At 43.4% G+C, this 6,000-nt stretch overlaps 1 long non-coding RNA gene across 1 annotated transcript in view; it reads left to right on the top strand.

The window, feature by feature from the left end:
• The first annotated feature begins 507 nt into the window (after positions 1-507).
• The window catches only part of LOC134575795 (uncharacterized), a 42,336-nt gene continuing 36,843 nt past the window's right edge, over positions 508-6,000 (top strand). The window contains exon 1 of the long non-coding RNA XR_010085750.1: positions 508-802. This is a non-coding gene — a long non-coding RNA (uncharacterized LOC134575795). The remainder of the gene's footprint in view (positions 803-6,000) is intronic.

The raw sequence follows: 6,000 nt of genomic DNA, 5'->3' as shown, positions 1-6,000 counted from the left end.
GATAGATTGAGAAAATGGGAGAGAGCGGAGAGGCAGAGAGCGAAAGGCAGGGGAAAATAGAAAGCTAAGAACAGAAAAGGGAGGAGTGAAGGAGAGAGGCTGAGAGGAGGGGAGAGATCATAAAGGAGACACCTCAGTCACTCTGTCTTTTCCCCTCCCTCATGTCTTTCTCCCCCTCACCAGCTCTGCCTCTGAAAGGAGGAGAGAAATAAAGAGAAAGGATCTGCAATACTGAAAATATTGCTGCGAAATACAGCGAAGCAGGAGTCTGTCTGTCTGTCGAACCCCCTCTAACAGCGTCTGCTCCATCTCTCCTCCCTCTGCGCTCTTACAGAGAACGGAAAGAGGATGACAGGGAGGGAGACAGGGGCTCAGCAGCTACATCAAGACAGACACATGCACAGAAAGGGAGGGAGGTGACCAGAGAGGGAGGAACTAGCAGGAGGGGAAGGCGGGAGGGAGCAGGAGAGGGTGGGAGGGGGGGGTGAGAGGAGGTAAAAAAAAAAAAAAAAAACGTCTTTTGTGGGATTTTCACTGCACAGCGGATTAAAAAAAAAAAAGAAAAGGAAAAAAAAAAAAAGAAAGCTTTTTCCGTCTCTTCAGCTTGGTGGCTGGTCCCTCGCCCTCTCTCTCCTGGCCTGAGCCAGCAGCGCAGGAACCCTCACCACAATGCTCTGCTGCGGCTCCGGCGCCGATCTGCCACTTGGCCCTGGACAACGAGCATCACCGGCTGAGTCTGTAATGTTACAAATATAAAAAGAGAGAAGAGGTCAAGCACCACATTTCCAGGATCCTTTGTTAGGTGGGTGACAGGGTTTCTGGATCATTCTACACACTCCAGAGTGGAGCCGGGAATAGACATGTAAAGGCACACGTATGTGCACAGGGAGACACAGCACGCTGCAGCTCACAGCCAGCAGCACCACACACATACACACACACACTACACACAGGACATTAAGCACACACAGACATACAAAGATATACACATGCACACACCCCCTCCTGTGGGATCTCGGAGCACACACCCCCAGCTCAGTTATCTGTCTGGCACCAACATACACAGCTGCGCAGTACAGGCATGGGAGGGGGGGAGGGGGAGAAAGTGTGAAGAGCAAAGATTCCAATATACTCACTGTACTCACAAGAGCTTGCACTCACCATGTATGTGACACTTAAGCAGAAGTCCAAGAACACACACATCTGTGTATCAGGCTATAACTGGTACAGTGTAAATATAAAAAGGCCTTACCCACAGAGCTTGCAATTCATGTAAACTCTCTATAACCTTTATTACTATGCACCCCCATATTTTGGGTCACAATCATCAGGACACATAATGGATAAGGGGAACTTCATATAGCACCCAGTATGTGTGTGTGTATATATATATATATATATATATATATATATATATATATATATATATATATATATATATATATATATATATATATATATATATATATATATATGTATGTATATATATATATATATATAAAAACACACACATTTACACTTTTTTTGTGTGCGTTTATGTGAATTATGAATTTGAGAATGCTGCTCAGAATCTAGGTTACATGATGTGTTTTAGGGTGCTAAGAATGCGGGTTACACAATATGTTTTAGAGTGCAAGAAGTGTGGGGTACACATGCATATTATCGCTTTGTATATGGTGTCTGTGACATCTTATTTTAGGGTACAGCTTAGTATGTGAATTTTGTACAGCCGTCTGGGGTGCTGCTCGCTGTGTTGTGTTTATGCTAGTTTTAGGGTGCTATTCAGTATGTGGGTTTTATGCTATGGTTTTGGGTGCTGCTCAACATGTTGTTTATGTGCTATGTTGGGGTGTTGCTTAATATGTGCATTATGTGCTGTTTTTACATTTTAAGGGGGGGCTGCACAGTTTTTCAAATGTATGAACTGATTGGAGATGTTGCTCAGTATGTTAGTGTTTTGGGGTGCTGCTAAGTATGTGAATTATTTGCGATATTCTGGGGGCTGCTTAGTACGTGGGTTATATGTTATGTTTTAGGGTGTTGCTCAGTATGGGGGTAACATTCTATGCTTTAGGGGTACTGCTCCAAATGTTAATTGTATGCACTGTTTTGGGGTGCTTGTCAACATGTGGCTTATCTTTTGCTAGGTGCTATGTTTTGGGATGCTGCTCAGGATGTAGGTTAGATACTATGATTTAGGGGTGGTGCTCAGTATGTGAATTGCATGCATTGTTTTGGGGTGCTGCTCAGTATGTGGGTTACAGGCTATGTTTTGGAGTGTTGCTCAGTAGGTGGGTAATGTGCTTTTTTTGGGGGTGCTTCTCAGGATGCAGTTTACATGCTATGATTTTGGGGTGCTGCTTGGTATGTGTTTTATCTTATGTTTTGGGTTGCAATTCAGTGGATTATGTGCCATGATTTGGGGTGTTGCACATTATATGGATTATTACAGTGAAGATTTTGGGTGATGCTCCATATATGCTATTTTTTGAGAAGCACATCTGTGTGTATTTAATGTGCAGTGTTTTGTGTTTTTGTTCAATAGGGGAATGTGATATTTCGTATGCTCAGTAAGTGATTTGTTTGTTTATTTTGGGGTGCTGCTTATTTTTTTTAGAGGTGCTGAGTATGTGGTATGCATACCATTTTTGGATTTCAGTACATGAGCTATATTTTGGGGTGCTACTCAAAATGTGGGTTATGTGATACTTTTTGGAGTGCTGTTTAGTATGAGTTACATGACATGTTTTGGGTGCTGTTCAGTATGGAGTGATAGTTATGTGTTATATTTTGGGGTGCAGCTACATTATTTATTTATTTATAACGTATTTTACCAGGAAAGATACATAGAGATTTCTCTCGTTTTCAAGTATGTCCTGGGTCCACAAAACATTGCATTGATACAATAGGGTACAATAAAATACAAAAACAATTAGTGAGGAATGCGCTATGCTTAGGGGTGCAAGTTAGTATAAGGGTTATGTGTTATATTTTGGGGTGCAGCTTCACTTGTGAGTGATGTGCATAGACATGCAGTTCAGGCGTGGGTTATTATGAACTATATTTTGGGATTGTGTTCAGTATGTGGGTTATTGTGTTGTGGTTATGGTTGCTGCTCAGTATTTATAATGTGCTGCTCATGATGCAGGTCATGTGATATAAGTGGTGGGCTGCGCAAGCTATATTTTGGGATTATGATGTCTTGGGGGGCTGCTCAATAATTATACTAAATACTGTTTTCTGTGTTTTGTGGTGCTCAATGCATACATCATCCAGCGGCCAGTGTTTTTGAGATGCTGCTGTGTATGTGGGTTATGTGCTATGGTGTATTACTCAGTACTTGTGGCATGTTTTGGGGTACTATGGGTTATGGATTTTGAGGGGTGCTCAGTATTTTCTTTATATGGTATGTTTTAGGGGATCTGTTCAGTATGTTGCTTGTATCGTATGTTTTAGGAAATTCTCTCAGTATGTTGTAAAGCTTTGGAGGTGATTACCTTATGTGCTTTTGGGTGCTAACTATAGTTTTAAAAAAATGAGTTATACTTTGAAATGCTTCCCAGTATATTTAATATGAGCTAATTTGCAGTGTTACAGTACTTAGTTATATGCTTTATTTTGGGGTGTTACTCAGTATGTGGGTTATGTGCTTGGTTTGGGGGTGTTACTCAGTATGTGGGTTATGTGCTTGGTTTGGGGGTGTTAAGTCAGTATGTGGGTTATGTGCTTTATTTGGGGGTGTTACTCAGTATGCGGGTTATGTGCTTGGTTTGGGGGTGTTACTCAGTATGTGGGTTATGAGTTTGGTTTGGGGGTGTTACTCAGTATGTGGGTTATGTGCTTGGTTTAGGGGTGTTACTCAGTGTGTGGGTTATGTGCTTTATTTGGGGGTGTTACTCAGTATGTGGGTTATGAGTTTGGTTTGGGGGTGTTACTCAGTATGTGGGTTATGAGTTTGGTTTGGGGGTGTTACTCAGTATGTGGGTTATGTGCTTGGTTTGGGGGTGTTACTCAGTGTGTGGGTTATGTGCTTTATTTGGGGGTGTTACTCAGTATGTGGGTTATGAGTTTGGTTTGGGGGTGTTACTCAGTATGTGGGTTATGAGTTTGGTTTGGGGGTGTTACTCAGTATGTGGGTTATGTGCTTGGTTTGGGGGTGTTACTCAGTATGTGGGTTATGAGCTTGGTTTGGGGGTGTTACTCAGTATGTTGGTTATGAGCTTGGTTTGGGGATGTTACTCAGTATGTGGGTTATGTGCTTGGTTTGGGGGTGTTACTCAGTATGTGGGTTATGAGCTTGGTTTGGGGGTGTTACTCAGTATGTGGGTTATGTGCTTGGGTTGGGGGTGTTACTCAGTATGTGGGTTATGAGTTTGGTTTGGGGGTGTTACCCAGTATGTGGGTTATGTGCTTGGATTAGGGGGTGTTACTCAGTATGTGGTTTATGTGCTTTATTTGGGGGTGTTACTCAGTATGTGGGTTATGTGCTTGGGTTGGGGGTGTTACTCAGTATGTGGGTTATGTGCTTGGTTTGGAGGTGTTACTCAGTATGTGGGTTGAGTTTGGTTTGGGGGTGTTACCCAGTATGTGGGTTATATGCTTGGATTAGGGGGTGTTACTCAGTATGTGGGTTATGTGCTTGGTTTGGGGGTGTTACTCAGTATGTGGGTTATGTGCTTGGTTTGGGGGTGTTACTCAGTATGTGGGTTATGAGTTTGGTTTGGGGGTGTTACTCAGTATGCGGGTTATGTGCTTGGTTTGGGGGTGTTACTCAGTATGTGGGTTATGTGCTTGGTTTGGGGGTGTTACTCAGTATGTGGGTTATGAGTTTGGTTTGGGGGGTGTTACTCAGTATGTGGGTTATGTGCTTTATTTGGGGGTGTTACTCAGTATGCGGGTTATGTGCTTGGTTTGGGGGTGTTACTCAGTATGTGGGTTATGAGTTTGGTTTGGGGGTGTTACTCAGTATGTGGGTTATGTGCTTGGTTTAGGGGTGTTACTCAGTATGTGGGTTATGTGCTTTATTTGGGGGTGTTACTCAGTATGTGGGTTATGAGTTTGGTTTGGGGGTGTTACTCAGTATGTGGGTTATGAGTTTGGTTTGGGGGTGTTACTCAGTATGTGGGTTATGTGCTTGGTTTGGGGGTGTTACTCAGTATGTGGGTTATGTGCTTGGATTAGGGGTGTTACTCAGTATGTGGGTTATGTGCTTGGTTTGGGGTGTTACTCAGTATGTGGGTTATGAGTTTGGTTTGGGGGTGTTACTCAGTATGCGGGTTATGTGCTTGGTTTGGGGGTGTTACATAGGATGTGGGTTATGAGCTTGGTTTGGGGGTGTTACACAGTATGTGGGTTATGAGCTTGGTTTGGGGGTGTTACTCAGTATGTGGGTTATGAGTTTGGTTTGGGGGTTTTACTCAGTATGCGGGTTATGTGCTTGGTTTGGGGGTGTTACTTAGGATGTGGGTTATGAGCTTGGTTTGGGGGTGTTACTCAGTATGTGGGTTATGAGCTTGGTTTGGGGGTGTTACTCAGCATGTGGGTTATGAGCTTGGTTTGGGGGTGTTACTCAGTATGTGGGTTATGAGCTTGGTTTGGGGGTGTTACTCAGTATGTGGGTTATGAGCTTGGTTTGGGGGTGTTACTCAGTATGTTGGTTATGAGCTTGGTTTGGGGATGTTACTCAGTATGTGGGTTATGTGCTTGGTTTGGGGGTGTTACTCAGTATGTGGGTTATGAGCTTGGTTTGGGGGTGTTACTCAGTATGTGGGTTATGTGCTTGGGTTGGGGGTGTTACTCAGTATGTGGGTTATGAGTTTGGTTTGGGGGTGTTACCCAGTATGTGGGTTATGTGCTTGGATTAGGGGGTGTTACTCGGTATGTGGTTTATGTGCTTTATTTGGGGGTGTTACTCAGTATGTGGGTTATGTGCTTGGGTTGGGGGTGTTACTCAGTATGCGGGTTATGTGCTTGGTTTGGAGGTGTTACTCAGTATGTGGG

Source organism: Pelobates fuscus, chromosome 10 (genome assembly GCF_036172605.1).
Source record: "Pelobates fuscus isolate aPelFus1 chromosome 10, aPelFus1.pri, whole genome shotgun sequence".
Classification (NCBI taxonomy): domain Eukaryota; kingdom Metazoa; phylum Chordata; class Amphibia; order Anura; family Pelobatidae; genus Pelobates; species Pelobates fuscus.
Note: the sequence above shows the minus strand (reverse complement) of the source record. Positions and strands in the feature narration are given on the sequence as shown.